Here is a 26,021-nt window from a genome sequence, read left to right as displayed (position 1 = left end):
ATTTGTGCACATTTTTTTCTGTTTGTGACTTTTATTACATTACCCTGTATGGGTTGTTACTCTAGTTCTTCATCTTGTGATCCTGATTGTACTTCTAGAATCAATGCCATAATGAAAAAAAGGACGATTCTTTTTTTTTTTGCCAGAAAGGAATTAGATATAGTCACACGGTTACCATGAAATACAGTTTCCCATGCCAGCACAAAAGCAACTGTCAAAAGCAAATCAATTTCCCTAAACTACAATACATCACATAAACTTAGACATTGATTTTTGGTATGACTAAACCACTTGTCATTCTGAGGAAAGTATCGTCTTAATGTTTCATGAGAGCATGTGTGACTTCTAATGTGGATGGCTAATTTCCACTCTTCTAACTGTGCCACCTGAGGCCTGGCACTCATCTTCCCTCATGGCTAAAATGCTTCTGTGCATACAAGGCAAAAGGTTAAAGCTGTGTCATGGCTAAAATGCCCCTGCCTCCCTACTGAGAGGAAGGTATAAACCAATGACATTTAGCACATTCATCTGTGTTTTTTTTGAGTGAAGTCCAGAAAATCAGTTTACAGAGATGTCAGAAATGCAGTTAACCCAGCCTTATTGATTCCAAAATACAAATATTTTGAGCAACGTTAGGTATACCACTAGAGTGGGGATCCCCAAGATTTTTTACCCATAAGGCACATTTAAATGTAAAAACAGTTGGAAGCAATACAGGCATGAAAAATTTACCAGGGGTGCAAAATAAGGGCAGTGATACTTAGATTGTAAGCTCTACGGGGCAGGGACCTCCTTCCTACTGTGTCTCATACCACATGGCACTTATATATATATATACATATATGTATTTATTGTATTTATTTATTATATCACTTGTCCTCCCTGTGTGTAATTTTGTATTCTGTAAGACTGTACAGCGCTGCGTACCCTTATACATACATACATACAGTGATTGGCTATTTAGTAGCCCCTATGTGGACTGGCAGGAGGCTCTATTTGGCTTTACACCTGGTTTTTATGCAACTTAAACTTGCCTCCAAGCCAGAAGTTAAAAAATAAGCACCAGCTTTGAGGCCACTGGGAGCAACATCCAAGGGATAAGTGAGCAACATGTTGTTAACAAGCCACTGGTTGGGGATCACTGCACTAGAGGGCTACTGTGATATATTGATAGAGGGATACAGTACTGGAGGAAAAGCTATGCTATTGAGAATACTTATACTGTATACATATGTTCTTCTTGAGGGGGTGAAATACTGGTAGGAGACAAAGGGGTGGAAGGATATAAATAATTATGGAGAGAATTATTTTTTGGGCTGATTCTCAGCCTGCAGATAAACACAGAGTGAGAATCAGCTCCTATGCTCAAAATAACCCTGTTATAGGTCTGTACCCAGAGCCACTGTGTGCAGACACATAGAGCAGATTTCAGTGGCAAAATGCATACTCCAACAAGTCAGTGCTGAGATCTGCTCTATATACCTGCACCTGGGCCAACACAGTAGGTCCAGGCACAGACAGGTGAAAGCGCTGATGTGAATGAGTTTGTTTAAAAGGGTAATTTACCTTCAGGTTAACTTTCAGTATGATACAGAATAACCTATTCTAATTAACTTTTCAGTTGGTCTTCATTTTTTATAATTTTTTAATTATCTGCCTTCTAATTCTATTTCTTTCCAGCTTTCAAATGGGGGTCGCTGACCCCAGCAGCCAAAAAACTATTGCTCTGTGAGGCTTCAATTCTATTGTTATTGTTACTTTGTATTACTTATCTTTCTCTTTAGGCCTCTCCTTTATTCATATTCATGTCTCTCTTTCTAACCACTGCCTAGTTGCTAGGTTAAAATGGACCCTAGCAACCAGATAGCTGCCAAAATTCCAAACGGGAGAGTAGCTTACCAAAAGCATAAATATTTAAAAAAACGCAAATAATATAAAATGGAGACCAATTGCAAATTGTCTCAATACAGCACTTTCCATGTCATACTAAATGTTAATTTAAAGGTTAACAACCCCTTTAAAGCTATTAGATCACGAATAAGAATATAAAGGAGATTGTGTGGTATTATTCATATATGTTGCTTGCCGCAGCAGCAGATTATTATTGAACTTCTGCAATAGATTATATCCAGCTGAAATCTTAATGGAAAGACTCTAATAGCGGGAGTCATTGTGGAGCAGAAGCACTTAGCCATGGTGTGATGCATCTTATGTGCCATTCTTTGGAGCCATACAGAGCTTTGGGCTACTTTGAGTTCTTCCGTACAGATACAGCAGATCCTTTGTTCCAATTGTACAATAGGGAATATGAAGGAATGGATCAATTCTATATTTATGGTGCTCTGTTGGAGCGGCCTCCACAAAGGGCCCAAATGTCACCAGTCTGTGAGCACATGAGGGTGCCGCTCCTGATGTACAATGTTCTGCCCAGAGCAGAGCTAAAATATCTAGCTTGTTTCTTACTAAAGAAAGTGGCACCTGTGGATTTCCTGCTCGATCACTGATCCAGCTCATTACAATTTGTGTATTTATCATCCAGTAATTCAATATTGTTGTTTATTAAATCAATTATTCTTTATTTTTAATTGTGTTCTAAATAAAGGTGGGGTTTTATTATTAATATTTTAGAGGCCTTCTACCCAAAAAAGCTAGTTCTACTCAAAAAATTAGGCAACTTTCCAATATACAAATTAAAAATGTTATATTTATAAATATAATTGGTAGCAGATCCTGTCTGACTATTTCCATTCTCTGCACTGCTGGGCAGTGGCATAACTGCTGTCAGCTGGATGCAGGATGTGTACCTGGGCCCCCCTGAACCTGCACCCTTAGTACTTGGCACAAGCTTGCTCAAAAGTTCCCTTTTCCCTTCTGCCTATAATATACCTTTTTGCTGCTCCAACAGGCCCCAAGGAGGTGTGGGCCCTGGTGCAGTCACACCCACCACATCCATGGTAGTTACTCCACTGTAGCAGAAGAAGCTGATTAAAAGACCTGAGAACAGTTTCAAGAGTCAGAACCAGGAGTGAGTGAGAAGACAGAAAGGGCTAGTTTTTGGATGCAGGGACTCCTTAGGCTAATGTCCCATGGAGAGATTAGTTGCCCAAATTAATGTCTGCCACTGTGGGCGACTTATCTCTCCAAAATGCCTTTCCAATGGTAACAAAGGGAATTGATGGTGGATAGGCCTATAAACCGCTTCGACTTTCCGAAGTCATGCAAAGTTGCCAGCAGGAGGCAAAAGTTTTTAACAGGATCAATTATCTGGAAACCTGTTATCCAGAACGCTGTAAAATATGGCCTTTCTTGAAGTCATATTTCAAAAAAACAATTCTTCATGTTTTACATATTTGCTTTCCCTCTCTAATGATTAGATACTACCATTCTGTTAATGCCAGGCTTAAGACACAGTGATCCAAATTACAGAAAATCACAGGCCCCGAGCATTTTAGGTAATTGATCGAATACCTGTTACAGGTTCCATGTATGATACTGTGGTGCAAATTTGATGGAAAAGTTGGCACAAATGGATTGGGTGACCTGTGTCTTGGCATTTTATAAATGGTAAAGTTGTCAATGGTTCCATAATATCAAAAAGTCAAAATCTACACAGTTATGGGATCGGTTATTCAGAAACTTGTTATCCAGAAAGCTCTGAATTACAGGAAGGCTATCTCCTATAGAGTCCATTTTAATTACATTTTTGATCATCCAGTAATTCTAAATCTTTTTGCCGTATTGTTAAAGATCTGATTATTTTTCCTCCAAGGCCCTCATAGTTCTAAGACATAACCCTGGGGCTGGGGCTCATTTATCAACACTGGTTAGTAACCTATAGCAACCAATCACTAACTGGCTTTTTTTAGTCAGCTGGAGGTATAACAATTGTTGCAACCCCTGAGCATATGTATGGATAATGTTTACCACCCTTAAAACTTTTCTAATTGTATAACTCCATATTATTTGTCTCTTAAACATTAAAAACATCAAACATAAAACCACAAGCAGAAATTCCTGATTTCCTAGCTCTATTATAAATAACAACAATTATGAGTGAGTGTATCTATTTGCATGCAGCGCATCCTCTTCTGGGCATCTCTGGGGGGTTACTGAACAGTTTTGTATATGAGCTGCCAGCAAACCTGACTTCCCAGGCAAATGGTATAAGCTAAAATTAGTCTTTGAGTGGCATTAATTTCCTGAATGAAACATACATCTCAGGAATGGCATAAACAATAAGAATGTGATTATTTTCTTCTGCTGCAAAATAGTTTTTGGTGACAGGGACTACAGCACTTCTGCTTGGGCTTAAACTAAGATGGAAATTAACCAATTACTATCCTATATACTATCAGATATATAACACTTGAGTAATATTAGATGGTTATAAAAGTAAATATATATTATATTTCCTGTTATTTATATAATGCCAACACATTTTCAGAGCACTTTACAGAGATTATACATCATTCACATAAGTCCCTGCCCCAGAGGAGTTTACAATCTAAGGTCCCTATTGCATTAACACACACTATGGTCAGTTTAGTCAGGAGTAAAGGGAGCATACAGGAAGCCTGTATGTTTTTCAAGTGTGGGAGGAAACCGGAGTACCAACATTTATAATATATATATAATTGAATATAAAATGAAAGTAAACTTGCTCAGTTAGTGTCTAAAAACTTCTGAAATACAGTTTATACTGCTAATGTTGTACTTTCGGTTCTGCAGCTTTCATTCCGAGCTGATTGCCCAAAGGTCAGGTCTGTATTTTTGCAAAGGTATAGGGCCCAGGATGCATCTGCTGCTGCCTGCTCAGTCTCCATCCCTGCCAAGGGGTAAATGTATACACAGGTGACACCACCAATGTGCATCCCTCATTTTTAGATTTTATAGTGCTTTCCTCCAGCTCAGCACAGTTTTCCACAGTGGTCCTGTCTGTGATCATATATGGACCCCATGCACTCACTCGCATTCCATCACTAAAATACATGTTCAGTTAACCCTCAAACAACCAACATGGTGACTCCAAGGGGGGCATTTACTAACATTCAGTTTTTTGTTTCACAATTCGGTTTTTTTTTTGTGGTAAAATACTATTTTGTCAGGGAAAAAAACATGCTTTTTTTTGGCCTTTATTATGCGTCAAAACCACAACAAAAAAAAAATGCTGTCTTAAATCTGTTGTAGAAATCAATGACAGGTATCCAATTATTAACTGGCGGATGTTTCTTTGCTTCATAGTTTTATAAAAAGTTGTGTTTTTTTGTGGTTTTTCCATATCTTTTTTTTTGTTTGTGCTTTTTCAGTTTGGATCTTTTAATAAATGACTAGACATTCGTGGTTTTAGTGGAAATTAGTTTAGGTTTTTAAAAAACTCGGAAATCCAAATGTGCCCCTAAATGTGAAACTACTGAGCTAAAAATGTGTGGCAGGTTTACACATACAATTTATAATTTGTTTTTATTCAAAGGGGTGTTAGAGAAGAAGAAAAACATCATTATCTAGTAAACAATACTACTTAAATGTGATTTTGAGCCCTTATAATCTGGTTTGCATATTTATATAACTAGTCTTGGTAGAACTAGCCACTGCACAGCAGCATAAAAAAATCTACATGCCACTCGCTTGAGACTCTCCTCCCCGGTGCACCCACTTTAAGAGTAAGAACATACAGAGCCAAGCACTTTACCGTAATATGAACATCCAAATCCTGGGATACAGCGGCGAGGAATTAATTTTCATGCAAATTCCAGGGGTTGAGAACAGCTTGGAGAGAGGACCATACATTGCTAAGAGTCACTTCATATGCAGCAGAATAATGAATCTGTGACCTATTCATTGAGTTTCTCATTAGAAATAAAATGATCACTAACGAGGAAGGAATTGTCAAGTACAGGCAAATTAGTGTGGGAAAATGTTTTTTTTTCACTATTGATTTCCTTTGGGCCAAGGTACTTGTAGGAAGCGCTGGGTATGATGTCATAAGCAGATCACTGTTCACCGGTGAGTATTGTTTGTCATAATTTATTAAAAAAATAATACAAATCAGAAAACCGCAAACACATTTATAATAAAAGGGAGGGAGGGAGTAAGGGAAAAGGAGTAAAATGAAAGCCCCATTCACACTGGCAATGTGGCCTGATTTGGGTTTTTACCAGTTTACCACAGGTTAATGTGGGTTCAGATTTTTGGATCAGAAGCCCCAGCGGCGTAACTACTCTGTAACGGTCCCCCCGCAAAAAAAAATTCAGTATAGCAAACTGTAGCAGCCCCCTTCCCCCACCCTTTCTGTTGCATCTCCATGTTGCTTATAAATTCCCACTGGCTCTTCTAAGAGCTGACAGGGAGCGAAGATTTACAAACAACGATAGAGGAAGCAGACCCTGCGGTCCAGGTCCCCCCGGCCCCCCCATGACAGCAGGGTCTGCTTACTCTATTGTTATGCCACTGAGAAGCCCCACTTACAAATGCTGTGCACAAAGTGGAAATGTTTGGACACAAAAGGTGCTAGTACCTTTATGAATAGTGTCAGTATGCACTCAGTTTTGCATCCTTTAGTGCACTATGCACCTTGCAGATGTTATAATGAGGTTTCAGAGTTGGGACAAAAGCTTAGGTGTGCTCCAACATCTAAATCCAATTGAAGGGATGTAAGTACTCACTATATAATCCAATCTCACTTTCCATGCTATATTTAAATGTAAAAATATCTGCATCTGAATTCCACTTGCACAAGGCCATATGGACCACAACAAATCATTTGATTTTAGTTATAGAAAAGCTATTTTCTGCTTCAGTTGTGATTAAGATAATTAAATGGAATGTCTCTGGTGGGAAATGCGTTGCAAAACAGGTGATGGCCGCATCCATGAAGAATGTATGTGGAAAGACGCATTTCCATATATAATTACACACATATCACGTTTAACATCTGTATTGATCTAGGCACCGACAGGGAGAGAGGATATTTTGTAGGGTTGCTGATTATCTTCCTCGGCCCTTGTCATTCTCTACAAAACTGCTGTCACTTTGGATGCGCTGCAGCATTCCCGCACAGTGGCAGAAGTAGTTTGCAAAAGTTCATGGGATTTGGGGACAAAGTTAATTAGGAAAATTGATTTTCCCATATAAGTCTTTAGAGATTTTAGTCATGGACATTCCTTACAAGAGATTGTTTGAAACGTTGCCTGGATTTCTTTGCCTGCCAGCTGGAGATTTTCTGTATCAGCAGGTATTTATTAATGTATTCAGATTTATACAGATTATATGGGCGCCATAGAAATCTAGGTGGCCTTCTAATATAGGTGGTAATAAATGCAGCTAATTTAGTCAATGTTTTTGCTTGGCTAGGTGTTCAAAGATGGTGCTTACCTTAAAATGACATTTTAATGTGATGTACAGAGTAATATTCCTAGACAATTTGCAATTGGTCTTTATTTGTGATTGTTAAATTATTTAGCTTGTTTGGAATTTTAGTTTAAATTACTCTAGCAACCAGGCAGTGTTTTGAATGAAAGACTGGAATATGAATAGGAGAGGCCTGAATAGAAAAATAAGTAATAAAAAGTAACAATAACATTTTTTTGTCTGTGGGGTCAGTGAAAGCTGGAAAGAGTCAGAGGAAGAGGAAGAAGGCAAATAATAAAAAACTATACAAAATAAAAAAAGAAAATCAATTTAGTTGCTAAAAATTGGCTATTCTATAACATACTATCCCTTTAGAGTTACAATAACAGCAGTGTGTTCCTTAGCTCTAAAGCACTGGTAGCCAGTTGGCAGCTCACATAACTTGCTAGGGGACCCACCATGAAACCTTTATCTGGTGCCTGGAAATAGTTCATGAATGATAAGAAATGTTTATTTGCATGCACATAAAGTCCTTTACATTTTCACATTCACTTAAAAGTCAGTAGTACATACAGACAAATTAGTAGTACATATAGACAAACAAGGACCAGTCCACCCCTTTAGGGTGAAGACACTGGGCTACTAGTAGCAGCTACTTTTTGAAGGCTACTAAACACCAATCACCCTTAGCCAGTATCATATAATTTAAAACCATCTGAGATATTTAAAAGATCCCAAATCTGTTAATCAGTCTCATGTAAAATCACATGCTAAAACAGGCCCAGTCTTTTTCTACATCATTAACATCTGTGGGCCAATACACAATGCAGGAGTGCCCAGCAAAACATACAATGTAGAGTAAAAAAATAGAGAAAAATAGACAGTCATTAGATATGTAATATATACACTTATACATTATAAACCCTATGGATGTAGAATCTATAATCTATTAATTCAATATATCTACCTACATTTGAAATATAAGGAACAGTCCACTCATTTTTGTTTAAGAGGAAGTACCTGCTCAATAACATAAAATTCTTATGTTTTCTGGACCAAGACCAAGGTCCACAAAATATTTTGGTACGGGTGATAAGACATAATTGCATGTAAAATCTGACCTATGTCATGAGATTGTGGTCTCCCAATACATTGCCACACAAGAATAAAGAGATCCTCTGCACTAACCCATTATCAATGGACGGAGCCATGTATCGTGAAATCCTGAACGACAACCTCCTTCCCTCTGCCAGGAAACTGAAAATGGGTCGTGGATGGGTGTTCCAGCACGACAATGACCCAAAACAGCAAAGGCAACAAAGGAGTGGCTCAAGAAGAAGCACATTAAGGTCATGGAGTGGCCTAGTCAGTCTCCGGACCTTAATCCAATAGAAAACCTATGGAGGGAGCAAACTTGGTCATCAATTACAAGAAACGTTTGACCTCTGTGCTTGCAAACAAGGGTTTTTCCACTAAGTATTAAGTCTTTTTTTGTTAGAGGGTTCAAAAACTTATTTCACTCAATGAAATGCAAATCAGTTGCTATCTTTTATTTAAAGTTATTTTTTCGATTTTCCTTTTGATGTGCTATCTGCCACTGTTAAAATAAACCTACCATTGAAATGATACTGTTCTGAGACTTTTCATTTCTTTGTCATTGGACAAACTTACAAAATCAGTGAGGGGTCAAATAATTATTTCCTCCACTGTATCAGACCTTAAGACATTCTGTGCATTAAGCTACCAAGCAATGCCCTCCCCTTTAAACAAAACAGGGGTTATTTGTCCATATATTGCAATATACTCCAAGCTTGCCAACGTTACAGTCATCCCCTCTGGCCAGTCATACACTTATTTATTCTGACTCATTAAGAATTCTACTGATTCAATATACAAACACAGGGGCTGAGTAACTTACTTGCTTTCAAGGTTAAAACCCTTGTTAAATGTATACTAAAGAAGTAGGAGGGCATTTCTTGGTAGCTTAATGCAGAGAATGTCTTAAGGTCCTATATATATTGATAATGGTTCAGCGCAGGGATCTCTTCTTGTCTCTCTCTCTCTCTATATATATATGTATATGTACAGGAAATCATTTTCAGGGATCGAACTTGATGGACAGTTGCAGTTTGTTAATATAAATTTAATAAGTATCTATGTAAAATGGTGTATGATTGTATTGTATGTACAGTACATATAATTTTATTCAGTATTAGTACTTGCTTGGAAAGCCACCATGCTGCATACACATAGCACACTGCTGAACAAAAAATGTGTTTTTGATTAATTGGAGACTCTTTCACCAACACAAAAAAATAAAGAGGTAGCCAGGGAGGTAGCCAGGGGCTATCACATGTTGCCCATCACTGCTCTTAAATCTTTGGCATTATAACCATCTAATAATTCTAAACAGTGTTTGAATTTCATATAATCATATAAATAAGTACAGGAATGGGATCTGTTATCCAGAAACCCATTATCCAGAAAGCTCAGAATTACGTAAAGCCTTTCTCCCATAGACTCCATTTAAATAAAATAATTAAGATTTTTTAAATTGATTTCCTTTTTCTCTGTAGCAATAAAACAGTACCTTTTATTTGGTCCCAACTAAGATATACAGTAATTAATTCCTATTGGAGGCAAAACAATCCTATTGGGTTTAGTTACTGTTTTATTGATTTTTTAGTATCAATATGGTATGGAGATCCAAATTACAGAAAGACCCCTTATCTGGAATACCCTTGGTCCCGAGCATTCTGGATAACGGGTCCTATACCTGTAGGAGTTGCCACACACCTTTGTTCAGTGAAGATTAATGTCAAAAAGAAAATCAAGAAAATCAGCAACTCCACACATATTTATGGCTTTAGGGGGTGTGAGTTGCCACAAGTGAGGAATGAGCAATCTATATCTCCTACTTGTTTAAATAATATATATAAGTTTAGGTTCCTTTATTTGATGGTTACATGTTACCTATTTCTTTCTTGTGTGTTTTCTCTGAATGGGTTTTGGTATGTTCCTTCTAGCCCTGCACAGCATGCAACTGCATATTGTCTTCAGCGTCAGATATGTTAAATAGCTAGTGACCCCTGGTTCACTAATGCAGCCATGTATGCGACAAGGAAAAGCAGGCCCCTAATGAACAGAACATTAGATCTGATGTAACATGGGCTCCCCTCTGAGTCCCTGTGTGCTGTCTGTTAGGACCCTGTGCAGATACACAGAGCACAGCAGGAGAGGAGAAGGTTGCAGATCTATTTATATGCACACTCCAGCGTTTCCATCTAATTCAAACTCTTCTCATTTGGTTATTGATCTCATGGCAGGTTATGTCTGAATGTAGTTTATGTTTCTGCCGGTTGTGTTTGCATGCTGCATAGAGGATTGGATTGTATCCCCAATAGAGATATAACATGATTTGTTGTTATAGGGGAAAACATTCAGAACAGTTAACGGCCGTCATTGGGCCCCAAGGACTCATCCATGACGGCGGTGCTTAAGCACTGGATGTCAAAGGGTTACCTGCCATGGGGGAAATTACCATAGAAAAATGATTACTGCAAAGTCCTTTAACTAACGGACAAAACTGCAAGGAAATCACATACAATATATAGAGGTATGCTTCAAGAAGACTAATTTTATACTTCAAGGTGCATATTTATTCAGGTGAAAGAAGGGGGCAGCATGATGCATGTACTGGATATATTAAATGAAATGCTTGAGTATGAGATAAGTTCTTAGGGATGGGCTGTCCAACTTGTGACCTTCCAGCTGCTGCTCCAGCTTCTGTCTATACAGGATGGTGGCAGTTGGTATTGATTCTTCCATCAGACAAGTGTCTCCCTCAGACAGGGAGCAAGGTGTATGCTGCTTCCAACTGAATCTCTGTGAATGGCCCACACACTGCTTACTAACTCATTCTTGCTTATGCACCCTGGTCACCTGTCATGTTTGTCAGCTGAGATCCCCATGCTACCTGTCCCAAACATATTCCTGCTTAGTAAATATGGCTGCCATCACGCTGACACACTGGCAGCTGAAGTATAAAGAGACACTTGATGTAGCCTTTTCCATCTTATGGAGGACCTTGTTGGTGGGAAATGATTTGAAACATCATTTATAGAGCTTACTGCCGCTCTATAAAGGCAAAATAGATACTAGACTCTGCATTCCACTTAGATTGTAAGCTCTACAGTGCAGGGACTTGCTGTGTGCCTAAAAAACTAAGGGACTGATTTATTATTAAGTTAAAAAAAAAAAAAAAAATATGTGTATTTAGACTATTGATCTAAAACACAAATTTTTCATTATTTGAAAAAAAGGCTTTTCCATCTAAAAGCTAACGAGGTAATGTAGAAGTCAATGGGAGCTGTCCTTACAAATTGTAAAATATTTATTTATTTCAATGTTTTAGAGGTTTCAGAGGTTTTTTTCTTGTAATCACACAAAAATTCTTATGAAAACGAGGATTTCAAGGTATTTTATTTGTGCTTTTGAAATTTGGATTTTTTAATAAATAAGGAAACATTTGTGCTTTTTAAATATGTGAGTTTAGCCGTGGGTGAAAAAACCTTTAAAATTACACAAATCCGTATTTGATAAATATGCCTCTAAGGGGCAGATTTTTCAAAGCAGTGGCATAACTAAGAGGCAGATTTATCAAATCACGAGTTTGAATCTCGAATGGGAAAAATTCGGATTGGAAATGAAAATTTCTAAAGATCGCAAATATCACAAAAATGCTTACGAAAAAATCGTATTAGTCACAAAATTTTCGTACCATACAATTGTAAACAGCGGTAAAACCTTTCCGATTTTTTCGTACGGATGCACGAAAAATTCAGCAAAAATACACTCGGAGCGTTCGAATGAATGCTCCGAGCGTTCATGCCTTTGTAAATGTGCCCCCTAATGTTACCGGGCCCCACAGCAAATTCAATTTAGGGGCGTAAAACATTAGTAAGTTCTTCTATGCTACCAAGATACATTGGAATTGCTCATTAATCAGGGCCTTACTGGGGCCCCCTACTCTCCTGGGCCCCCTGCATCTGCAGGGTCTGCTTCCTCTGTAGTTACACCCCTGTTTCAAAGTTCACAGAAAAATTCAACCACTTTCTTCTCATTCCTACAGGATTTTTAGAAGCATATTTTTTAAATAGTGAACTTTAACTTTTATCCACTGATAAATATGCTTGTAAAAATCCCATAGTAATGAATAGATAAAGGGTGAATTTTTCTGTGGTGAGTTCAGATTCACGCTTTGATAAATCTGCCCCTTAATCTTTCTATATTTATACTTATTTAATACAATGTGTGTACTTTTCTGTGTTGTGAATTTGTATCCAAGTAGCACGATATAAGTATAAGTAATAAATCCACAGAAAAGTTTTCTGAAAAGTAAATATTCCTACAAAACAAATTGCAAAAGGGAAAGCTGTACTCACCATTAAACACCCATATAAATATATTAAATTGCATTAAGCTCTTTGTTGTCCTTTCCTTTAAACAAATCGGATTGTTTGTCTACATATAGCAGAATATGTAAGCTGGCCAATTTAATTAGTCAGGATGGTTCAGGACCATGGAGAGCAACACACTTTATCTATAAATGTCATTTGCTTAAAACCTATTTTCACCATTAAAGTGCAAGTCACAATTCCAGGTAAAGGCATTGCCTTATATTTCCTCTATTTGTATGCAGTGTGTAGGCAAAAAAGTTCACTCCTGGTCAGTACAGGGTTCTCTTTCATCTTATTGCATGTACCTCATTGTCAAATAAGAGGGTCAACAGCATTTACTCTAGGTGCTACATAGAGGAGAAGCAAGTGCTTTCTGTATGGCTGCCCTGACATAGTAAATAGGCACAGCTACCACAGGCCATGCCTAATTTTGTGCTATACAGACAGCAACATTCCTGACAGAAACGGTAGGCTGACAAAAACAAGAGGTTCTCTGTACTCACCTATTATCAATTGAGCTACCAAGAAATGTCCTCCCCTTAAAACAAAAAAAGGGATTATTTGTCCATATATTGCAATATACTTCAAGCTTCATCCCTGGCCCCAAACTTGAATGCAAGCAAGGGCAGGAAAAACTCATTCCCTTTGTTAAATGTATATTGAAGCAGTAGAATTCCTAATGAGCCAGATGAAAGTGAGTGTAGGACTGGCCAGACTGGGGATGACTTTGATGTAGTTGGCCAGCTTAGAGAATATTGCAATATAGGGATGAACAGTCCCTGTTTTGTTTAAGCTTAAGTTTTGGTAGCTTAATGTACAGAATGGCTTACTGTGCTATATATATCGATAATGGGTGAGTGCAGAGGACCTCTTGTTTTTTTCCATATGAATGTTGTGGTCACAGCCTCATTGCACCCCTGGCTAATGGTTTAAAATTTAGCGGTAAGCATGAGTTTCCCTTTTTTGAAAAGGTAGGCTGAAATATATTCAGTTATGCTTTTTATAGTGTCTTTGATCTACTAGTAAGTTCAGCGAGGTTATTTATAAATATTTATTAATGATTAGTGATGCTCAGAAAGATGCTCAAGAAGATGTAATGCTTTGCTTGTTCATGCTCAAGACTCATAATACAGGCTAAGGCCAGGGTCAGTCCAGAGACGTTCACATAGCGCTTAAGCACCATATTAAAGTCCCATAAACTGCTCTCCAGGACTCTGTTATGGCTCCAGCTACATTTCAGACAGAAAGAGAAGTGTTTACATATATAGAATAATTGTATTGCTGTGCTATGCTTCACTTTATTAGAAGTAAAGGCAAATATAGACTATGGGTGGGGTCTAGCACAGAACCCCCTCCCCAAATGCAGCAACCAACCACCCTGTGCAACCCTGACCTGATCTAATCTGTGGCAAGTGGTTATTCCAGGGTTTACTGTATGCATTACTGCAGGTCTGGAAGGGCATGGAACTACAATGTAATGTATGTAATTCAGATATGCTCAACCTGTTACCCTCCTGCTGTTGTTAAATAACAATTTCCAGAAGCTGCAATTCTACATCAGCTGGAAAACCACAGGTTGGATATCATTACAACATAATATGTAATTTGTGTGTATTTGTAGATTTTCCCTCCTGGGCCACTGTAATACTCATGGGCTAGGATAATTGCCTCTCTGCTCTGCCCTGTGTTGGAGGGCACTTTAGATCTGTTATTGCATCTTTTGCATAAGGATTGTACAAGAAGATCCACCCCCTGGCACCACCCAGCATTTAGGGTCACAAATATAAGATCACATGGTGCTTCATTTATAAATTAGCCAATTTTGCCTTCCATAACAGGAAAGATTAATTTAAAATACAGCAACTTCTGAGTCAGAAAAAGAACTGAAGATCATATTAAAGGCTCCACACTAATGAAGGGTGCACATGAAAGGATTTTTTTCTCCTCTGCCTGCCTAATGCCAGTGCATATTTAACTTGGCTCATTTTAAGCCACCGTGCCTGGAACAGAGGGTGGGAATATATACAATCTGATAAATCTATAGCCTGCAGAGTTATTTAAATTGGTGGATGCCTGAGCTTTAATTTCTTTCACAGATTTTTCACTTCTGTACCTGAAGAGGGACTTATTTGTGCGTGCAGGACCCAGAAGATAAATGGTCCTTTTAACATGTCCTCGGAGAATGCCATTACATGCTCCAAACTTAGGGTTTACTGATTGTACTCTACCCAAGAAAACTTATGGCCTTTAAAGTTTATTTTTGTTTTGCAGGGGAGGGTTGCTTATACCAGAGGATACCTGGATTCTCATGGCGTAGAAATGTCAAATTCACAGCACTCCAGCTTGTGTGGTTCTATAACTCACCACTGGAATCCTAATATGTTCAAGTTCAGTTTATACAGAAAGGCGCTCATTTCCAGGAGATCCCCAGTATTATGCTTTAATCACAGTGGCAGCCAGTCTCCAAAATAAATCAGTCTGGCTACCAGCAAGCATACAGTCTGCAAAGGGCTTCACACACCTGGTCTTAGAGCTTGGCCTTTCAGCAAAATAATGTATTAAGCCCTTGTTTTGTGCTTTGGCATTTGTCTTTACCAGAAATCCTGTTTGTGGAATGATTGCATTGATTTTTATTAGTGGGTTCTGCATGACTGGCTGAAAGTGTGGCGCAAAGAAGGCAGCCTTTTCCAGTTGGTACAGAGTTTAGTGGAGCACATCAGCACTGGGTCAGTTTTCACCAGGGTAATAACTACAGAAGCCAATCATCAATCTGCTTTGATTGGGATGCTGGAGCTTGAGTAATAAAAGAATATGTTGTTGCTAACGGTTACTGCACTCTTGCAAATAGCCATCGTTAGTAAATGGACCTTTGGTTATTGCTTAGAAATATTTCAATGCATGTTAATGCATGCACACAAATACAGGGCGTTTTCAATAAAATATTCGCTACTCATATTTTTTCTGCTTGTGAACACAACTCCGACTTCAAGGAAAGAGACTTCATGCAAAGAGATCCTTAACAACATATACAGAATCATTGTGTTAAGGATGGGTTTTGACCGACTGGATCCCAATGGTGAGAGGCGCAAAGGCGTCTGAACTGTTTTGAATGAATACCCTGCAGAGGGTAACTAACAGCCCACAGTTGGGTGAAGAGGGGGGTGTTCAGGAACAAGCAGCGGGACAAACTGCTCTCAGGTTAAGCTCTGGTGTGAGGTACATGGATAGCTGCGACAGTGATAAGCCTGTAGCAAACACCCCATGGGAACACTCAGTAATATTCAGTTCATGCACTAGAGGCAACGCGTCTTGTCTGGAAAAAGCAGCACAGGCGAGAGCAGAGGAGCAGGGAGAGACAGCCGGGCTGATACCAAGACATGGTGCCAAACAAGGGATAATCAGAAGCCTAATTAGGGACAATACACTAGAGGCTGATAACCTTTACACACTCGCACATCACTACACTCTCCGGAAATCAAATTGATCTGGCACTGAAGAGAAGAGTTTGAGTTTAAAACACTTATGCTGAAGCCTGATTGGCCTTGTGAAAGTTTAAAAGAACTCCCTCTGCATTCCCATAGGCTGAGCCGCAACACGCCTACAGCACACCCCAGCAGTTAACTCCTGCAGTGCCAATGTGACAATAATTCTTACACATCCCTTCTACTAATTTATATCTACCCATATTGGTTTTAAAACTCAGAAGCACAAACTGATTAAACCTGCCTTAGCAATTTGTGATGCAACATAGAAGCAGGGCAGCCCCATTAAATATGTAGAAGTCTGGTGTCAAGCTTTTTAACCCTCCTGCCCCAGGTAAATTAACAGAAACTGGAGGGGGCAGTGTGCCCTAAGTGGAAAGACTTCTGATCGGTTGACCGTCCTGCATATTAATATGTGGGCTGGCATTACTATGTGTTATCTCTGCCAGGTACAGAGATGCCCTAAAAAATGTATATACTTTCTGTATACTGTAAAGTTAAAAAATGTCCAGAATATGTATAGACAAAGGGTTTGATTTGCAACTGCTGTTCATTCTACAATCAGGGCTTCAGGGCCAGAAAGCGTGGCCTAAGGAACAATGGCATGCTGAGCTTCCAATCAAATTATGAGCTAGCAGAGCAGTCACATCTGAAGGTTGGGTACAGGGCAGGACATTCAGCAGACAAGCATAAGTAAGAGTCACTATACCTGGGAGTCAAATTAGGAATAAAGAGCACCCAGGAACTCACACAGGCACTCGGAGCATGTCCTTACATCCACTGCACCATATGATCATTGGTCCTTTTATCCTTGCAAGTGGGTGCCGAAAGAAAAGGAGGTAGATTTTTTTACCCCTGAAAAAATTGAACTAATTATTGTGTACTATATATAATCCTCTTTGGTATGAGTATTAATTTTTTGCTGCAGCTTAAAAAACAGCTTTCGAAATAGTAAATGTATGTTAAATGCTCTGCTTCTTGTGTAGCATGGAACACTGGCTGCACATGTAAGACTTAATAATCTTTAGTGAATACAGTGATTTGATTGCCCTTCTTTGCCAAACCACCCTTAGACAACCTATGGTTACATTATAGGCTAATATTAATATTTCATATTAATATTTTCAATAATAACAATCTTACATAACACAAACTATTTTAGTCTTTTATGCATTTGACTCAAAAGTAGGTAGTTAGCTGGCACTAAAGCATAGTTTTCAGTACTGGCCTTATAACAGCAGGATCTGGCAACCCACAGGTGTATCATAGGAAAACCACATGGTGTACATCAATTCCCATGAAATCCAAAATGCAGATAATGACTTCAAGAGGCTTTTCTGTTCGCCCTTCTGTGTCATTTCTAATGTCCTTAATTAAATATCCTGAAAAGAGAGAATGTCAGAGGTTCCCTTGTTCCATTTGCATAGTAATTAGAGATTGATTAGGCTCACAAGCTTCAGGGGACATTGTACATACACCACCCTGTTGAGACTAAAAATCTGGCTTTCATGGTATCTGACAAGTAAAAAGTAGTTTAGTATCAAACTTTGTGTAGGTTGGCACCAATGGCTTGCAGGGGGACAGATAATTACTTTTTGAAAAAGCCTTTATTGGAAGCTCCTAAACTTAGGATGCTTAGGATGCTTAATTGATCACAGGAGAATTCTCTGCTCTTATTTTCAATAATGCTTTTATCTGCTCATATTCATGTCTTCCCCTTACTCTTTGTATGTATGTATGTATGTATGTATATTTTTATTTATAAAGCGCTACTTATGTACGCAGCGCTGTACAGTAGAATACATTAATACAAACAGGGGGTTATTAAGATAATAATGGATAAATACAAAGTATAACAATAAATACAGATAGATACAGTTGCAATAAGTTAGGAGTCAAAGACACAAGAGGATGGAGGTCCCTGCCCCGTACAGCTTACAATCTATATGGGAGGGTAACTTACAGCTACAAATAGGTAAATATATATTATATAACAGCACTCATGCACACCTGGGAAGGCACTGCAAAAGGACAGCATTCTGCATCTCACGTGTGAGCATTTGAATATTCAGTGTCACCATGACAGATGGCACATTTAGTAATATACTTTTATATACTATTCATTTGGCCTCTCCCCTCTTATTCAGGTCTCCAAACAGGGTGGGAAACTGGGGCAGAACTACTACTGGTGCAGGAGTTGTTGTTGCATACTCTCCAGCCCCATTTAGCGGGAAATTGATCTCTAAACACAGTAATTAGTGATAATTTAGTGGTTTGGTAAAATAGGGGCCCACTGTTGACTTGTTGGGAAACTGGATGGGGGTATGTCCATAGATTTTGAAAATTATGAGCAATAAGGATTGCTGTGTTCTGCTGAGATTTTAGGGTGATTATGGTTATGTTTGATTAAAGTCAAGTCACATCTTAGAAAAGACTTGAGTTTTCCTTTCACTTTTCACACTGGAGATGACGAATTTAATTGGTGCAATATGATTATATAATACTAATTCATGTGTTGGATGCCAGTGCCTAAAGCTGAATCTCTCCTAGCTGCAGTCAGTGATCCCAATGGGGGCCAATAAAAAGGGCAAGCATTTGGGAGTTTTAACCTTGAAAGCAAGCGAGTTGCTGGTAAAACCCCTGTGAAAAATGTATAATGAAACAGTAGAATTCTTAATAAACCAGATGAAATTGAGTGTAGGACTGGCCAGACCAGGGATAACTTGAATACTACATATTACAATACATGTTCTTGGGCAAAATGAAAAGTATTGCTATGCTTAGGTTTTTGCGTATGTTGAATACAAGTGTATAAAGCTGCACTACTTTCTGAGTTTAGTGCCTTATGAATGTAGCACTGGCTGTGTAGCTTGTAACTTACACGAAATTTACACGAAAATGATTTTCAATTATTAACACCTTTCTCTGAGATATGCACCCTATTTAGTAACATTTCTAAAAGAGACAAGCTTGCTGTTTATCTGGAATTGCATTCTTTTGCATCTTGACTGCTCTATAGTTCCCAAAATCTAAATCTCCGTACAAACATTATCCTTAGCACCCCTCTTAAATCTGCTCTACATAGTTTTTTCTCAGTACTGTGGTGTCTCATACAACTATGTAAAATATGTTTTCCCAGGTGGCCAGCTGGAGTTGCACCCAGGAGCAGGAGCTGCAGGACCCCAGCCAATGCCCTAAAACGGCGCAAGCCACCCTTATCAAACTGCTACTGCTACCAGTTTGGACGGAAATGTTATAACTGTTCTGTCTGAACCATACATGTTACTGGGAAACCCATCATTTCTTAAATAATATCCACATAGGACCAAAAGGTGGGGCACAAGTCTCTTAAGTATGTATTTCCTATGAATTTGAAGTGCTCTATATATTTTCTGTTTTACACAACTCTAAATCTCTTAAATTAAACTCTTAAATTAGGTATGGCACTTATTATCTGTTTCTGTCTTGGTAAGGCAGAAGGAGGTGACTGATATTTGTGAAGGCACTGTTTCTTTAAATCAGGGCAGGCCAGAGATCTGACAAGACTGCAGCTGCTTTCTTGAACTTTTTTGAAAATGTCATTGTTAGATAATTTGAAAATCTAAGGCTACATACTCTGTATAATGGGCAATGCATCACAGGAGCTAAACAGATCATCCATTAAACTAGCAGCAGATGCACTACATATGCCAGTGATGCTCTGGAAAATATACATGACAGATGTACCAGTCACACTGTAATATGGAGGCAACAAGGGTCACACTGGAGTGCAGAGGGCTTCCCAGGCACTTGCATTCTCTTTGCTTCCTTTAATTCTATCTAATTTTTCCATCCCTCTCTCCCTTGATCCTTCTCCCCTCTATTCCCCTCCTAATTGTATCTGTCATTTTTTACCCATTTCACCAAAAGTTTCCTTTAGACCAGGGGTAGGGAACCTACGGCTCGGGAGCCAGATGTGGCTCTTTTGATGGCAGCATCTGGCTCGCTGCCAAATCTTTAATTAAAAAAAAAACTGGGGGCGTGGCCTGCGCTCAGTGCATAGAAGACACGTTCTAAGCCCTAACTCGTCTGTCATCCACCGAGCGCAGGCCACACCCTCCTCCACATTGCATCCGGCATCCTTGGCACCCACCCTACCTTGCCCCTGCACTCGGCGGATAGAAGACGTGTTCTAAGCCTTAGAACACGTCTTCTATCCGCCGAGTGCAGGCCACGACCTCCTCTGCATCGCATCCGCATCCGGCATCCTTGGGACCCACCCGACCTTGCCCCGTAGCATCCGCGGCCAAACATATTGTATGGCTCTCACGGAATTACATGTTAAAATATGTGGCGTTTATGGCTCTCTCAGCCAAAAAGGTTCCTGACCCCTGCTTTATACTTATCTTCTTATATTTCGTTTTTTTTCTTATCTTATACTTTCTTTATGCCATCCCTTTCTTTATTGCATGTTCCTTTTTTCCCTAAATGTATATTTTTTGCCATGGGTAAAAGAGAGATGCTTATGAAAAATGCAGAGTACAGGGCTGTGCTGAAATCTCAATGGCTGCAGCATGAGACATGTAGAAGTACAGCCTCTGCATGACTACAGAAAGTTTTCACTAGAAGAGAAATGACAAAAGCCTTAATGCAGTACATAACATTAACCTGGCAGTTTTAGCGTGGGAGACTAATGTTCTTCTGTCCCGCTGTTTATCCCCCTTTATACTTCTATAAACCTTTAAGTCAGGAGTTTTTGATCACTTTCCAGTTATATTTTGCCCTGTTCTATGAGGGTCTCTAGCACAGGGAAGAAAAAGCCGGAGGAGGAATAACAGATCCTTTTTGGGCTCCCTATACCACCCCCAACAAATAAAAAGTCTAATTTGCCTTCCTGAATATCCGTGTGTGAATTCACGCTGGTTCCAGCAGCTCCCACAGCCAGGGGAAGGATGGAAAATAATTGAAAGCAACTTAATTAAGATGAAAAAAAGCACTTTTAATAAATGCAATTAGGAAGCCTTCATACAGATGATGCTTTCAGAGTCCCCCCTCCCAGTCTCTCTACACATGCTCCCTCTTTCATGCTGGTTTATTTCATGCAGTTTGAAAACACTGTATTCGGGCAGTGAGCACTAAATGAGACCACAAGAGGAAACCATTCACTATTTAAGGGCTCATTTGTCCACGTTCGCCTGGATTAGCCTATTCTTATTGATAAAACTTTCATGATACCACGGCTCTGAAGTTCTTAGCTCCCAAACGAGGCAGGAAATAGAACTCAAACTACACTCCTGTTAATTGAATGAATTCTAAGCGAGAAGAAGTCATTAAAAAAGCTGTGGTACTGACTGAACCCTAATATCTAATCTACCAATAGGTCAGCCCCTACAGCCCAAAATGGGTCTTATTTTCTAACAACAGGGGGCTGCTGTTATATTTTTCCCTGGTTTATACCACTGTGTTTGTTTCATTATGCAAATAGGGACCAAGCACAAAGCAAAGATCCAATCAAGCAGGACACTGTAGAAAAAAATATGCATTTTATAGCAAATAGAGCAGGGGTTGTGTAAAGGCAGCAGCATAAATAGAAGTTACTGGACCCCACAACAAAATAATGCTAGAAAGAAGATGACCTACTTTGCAAATATCTTTTAAAAATAAATATCAAAGTAGACCCTCTTCATTTGATGTCAGTAGTTTGCATCAACATCATAGAGAATTCTTGGGTATATAATGTGAATATAAAAAGGATACAAAAGACACACAAATGCAAAGATTAACACTATCTGCCTCATACTATAACTACAATAAATGTCAGCATGTGTCTTGTCTGCATATAATGTGATAGAATGCATATTCTTTATATGGTTCAACAATGTAGATCCAACTCAACTGATGATCCTATTCAGTGCATGATCAGGGCATTGTCTGTAATCACCCTTTGGGTGAAGACACACAGAGCTACTAGTAGCAGCTACTTGTCACGGCTACAAAAATAGACAATGCTGATCATTTACTGATAATTGTCTCTACATGTGTTTTAGCAGAGGCAATTCTCAGTATTGTCAGGGTATTTTCTGGTGTTTAGTAGCCGTGACAAGTAGCTGCTGCTAAGTATCTCTGTGTGTCTTTGCCCTTATTCATTGGAAAGATCAATCCCAGGCAGCTCCAGGAAGCTCAGTTGCTTTGTCTAATAATAATCTGAGTATATTTTCATTGCCTTGAGTCAAATTCTAAATGTAATCTTCTTCTGACACATGAGTTGAATCAAGCCCCTGTTCCTAAGCAGATTCTTCTTAATGACCTAAATGATCAGCCTAGTTAAGTATAAAATCCCTTTGATTATAGCAATCAGCTAATTTAGAGTCAAGTAAAGTCTTTGTTATTTTGCAAGTTCTACTGCTGGAATGTCATTTCCATAGCAAAATGCTGCTGATTTAGTTCTTGAAGAAGAGCACCTATTATCTCCAACAGAGTTTGATGGAAGTACTGGATACTGTACATCTTGTTTTGGGACTAGGGTTCAGGCATGTTATTTTCTAATCCAAAAAGCCTCATTCACACTTCAGATTTCAGTACGCTGATTACATAGTTACATAGGGTTGAAAAAAGACCAGAGTCCATCAAGTTCAACCCATCCAAGTAAACCCAGCACACACAACCCACACCTACCAATCTATACATACATACATACATAAACTATATATACAACCACTAGTACTAACTGTAGATATTAGTATCACAATAGCCTTGGATATTCTGATTGATCAAGAACTCATCCAGGCCCCTCTTAAAGGCATTAACAGAATCTGCCATTACCACATCACTAGGAAGGGCATTCCCCAACCTCACTGCCCTCACCGTGAAAAATCACCTACGCTGCTTCAAATGGAAGCTCCGTTCCTCTAATCTAAACGGGGTGGCCTCTGGTGCGTTGATTGTTTTTATGGGAAAAAAGAACATCCCCATCTGCCTATAATCCCCTCTAATGTACTGGTTGGACCAACTGTACAGTGAAAATCAAATGTGTTCAGTTTGGTACCAGTTTCAGCAATTAAAAAGTTTGTTATGACCAACCTGATGGTACAAAGGAGATATTCAGAGTCAATTTTTACCTGTATGCCTTTGTATACAAAATAAACATAAACAGTAATTGCTTATTTTCAAACTTTTACCATTGAGCTTGAACTTGAGAAAAAAGCACCCAATATCTTATAAAAAAAGATTGAATAATGTGATATCTCTTTTCAAAACTGGGTCTTTGTCTGTATGAGCAGAGTACAAGTCAGTCCAAGCACTCCCTTAGGGGCCAACCTTTGGTCAGGACCCCTGTAGCCCATGTCAAGGTTACAGATATAGGACATATTGGTGTATCAGTCATTCAGCCACGGTTTTAAGAATTTTGAAGAAGAAACATTTGTTTTTCCCTCAAAGCTTAACCAAACTGACTTTCACTCTGAGCTTCCATCTAGAAGAGAAAATAAACATTTAACTTAAATCTTCACTAATTGGCACTTAGGGAACATACACATGGCGTTTCACCCTGCGTTCCCCTGTAGTAGAGTTCTCCACTGCATTATGTTGTGTTCCACCTGCATTCGGCACTTACATGCGCTTGTGCCATTACAGGCCAGTAAGAAAGAATGGGCTGTGTTTTGTCCTGCAGTGGAAAACAGGAGAACTTCCACCATAGGCGAACCCAGGGCAAATTGCCTGTGTGTATGAGATCTTAGGCTAAACCCCCCCTGCCACTTTTTAAAGGAACAGTAACTCCAAAAAATGAAATAGCTTTAAAGTAATAAAAATATAATGCACTGTTACCCTGCACTGGTAAAACTGGTGTGTTTGCTACAGTAATACTACTATAATTTATATAATAAGCTGCTGTGTAGCCCCGGGGGCAGCCATTCATGCTGGAAAAAAGGAGAAAAGGCACAGGTTACATAGCAGATAACTGATAAGCTCTGTAGAATACAATAGTGTTTTATCTGTTATCTGCTATGTGCCTGTGCCTTTTCTCCTTTGAATGGCTGCCTCCATGCCTACATAGCAGCTTATTTATATAAATTATAGTAGACTTTCTGAAGTAAACACACAACTTTTACCAGTGCAGGGCAGCAGCACATTACATTTTAGTTACTTTTATACACTTTCATTTTTTGGTGTTACTGTTCCTTTAATGCCCCATCTTCCCCCATCCCTCAGGTGGCTCAGCCCAGCATTTTCGGAAGCACTGGTTTAAAGGACATGTACATTTTTAGGCATTCAGAGCTGCAAGAATGACTGAAATATTTTTTATCATGAAGTGTCTCAGCCAAAAGATAAATACTTGCAATAGCTTCTGATAAACACAATTTAAAGACCTAATATATTCATTTAATTACATTAAAGTTGTATCAGATATATGAGGTGATCTAAGAGGCAAAATGGAACTTCATTTATAGGAGAATAGTAATAAAACATACCATACATATATTTTTGTAATGTAAGATACAATGCTTAAAAAAATGTATACTAACTAGTAATATGAGGAAAGAATAACAAACTAAGAAGTCATAACTGTATTGGTTTTTCCCTACCCCCTCTCCTTCCCCTTGTCTTATTATTATTACAATTATTATTGTTAATACATAAATACGTGTTGCTAAAACTTGAATGAAACATTAGTACTCACACTGACTTGCTTAAAAACAATGAAGTATCTATGTAGGAGAGTTAACAAATATAAGCAAATGCAAAGAAAACAAGGTACAGTAAATGTATTTAGAAATCCATCAAATTCTATTCCTTTTGTCAACAGGTTAAGTTAAGTTAAGACAGTTAAATCCCCAAACTTGGTACTTACATTCATTACATACATCTCAGCATTAAAGCTCCGAATTACTGGATGCCTGTCTCCCATAGACTCCATTTTAATCAAATAATTCAGAATTTTAAAACTGATTTCCTTTTTCTCTGTAAGAATAAAACAGTACCTTGTTATTGATCCCAACTATGATATAAATAATCCTTATTGGATGCAAAACAAACCCATAGGGTTAAATTAATGTTTTATTGATTCTTTAGTAGACTTCAGGTATGGAGATCCAAATTACGGAAAGACCCCTTATCCGGAATACCCTTGGTCCCGAGCATTCTGGATAATGGGTCCTATACCTGTACACATTCTGAACCTCTAGCCCTCCAAATATTTACTTACAGCACTGCAGTTGCGGGCCTGCACATTTCCCTGCAGTTGGTTCCATTTAAAATCCCATTAATTTAAGGTACATATGTCAGTATGTGCTCCTTACACTTCTGTTTATTTGCACTTGAATAGGCTGCAATGTGACCTTGGTAAGGAGTTGTCGGTAGCTCCAGGGTTCTTACAGTGGCCTGCGTCAATAAGTGCAGCACAGATTTGTCAAAAGAATTGCTTTTAATTTGTGTCGAAGTGCAAGTGAAACTGCTTTAGTTGTGTCAGGCGCAACTCGCCCAGGTGACCTCAACAATGCTGGAATTCTGGGGAAGAAAACACAGCATTGTGGGTAAACAAAACATGGCAACTGCATTCAGGAGTTCACTCTGCACACTATGGTCAAGATTCAATTTGATGAGAAAAGCTTATTAAATTCCAGATTTTCTCATACGCAATTCAGTAAGTAAAACATATGTCCCTGTTTACTACATGAGAACTCTAATGAAGTCTATGGGAAAAACCTGTAAGTAAATTATGAGAATTTTTTTCACCTCATTTTTCTTCTCCTTAATC

Source organism: Xenopus tropicalis, chromosome 3 (assembly GCF_000004195.4).
Source record: "Xenopus tropicalis strain Nigerian chromosome 3, UCB_Xtro_10.0, whole genome shotgun sequence".
In the NCBI taxonomy this organism is placed as follows: domain Eukaryota; kingdom Metazoa; phylum Chordata; class Amphibia; order Anura; family Pipidae; genus Xenopus; species Xenopus tropicalis.
This window is presented reverse-complemented; position numbering follows the sequence as displayed.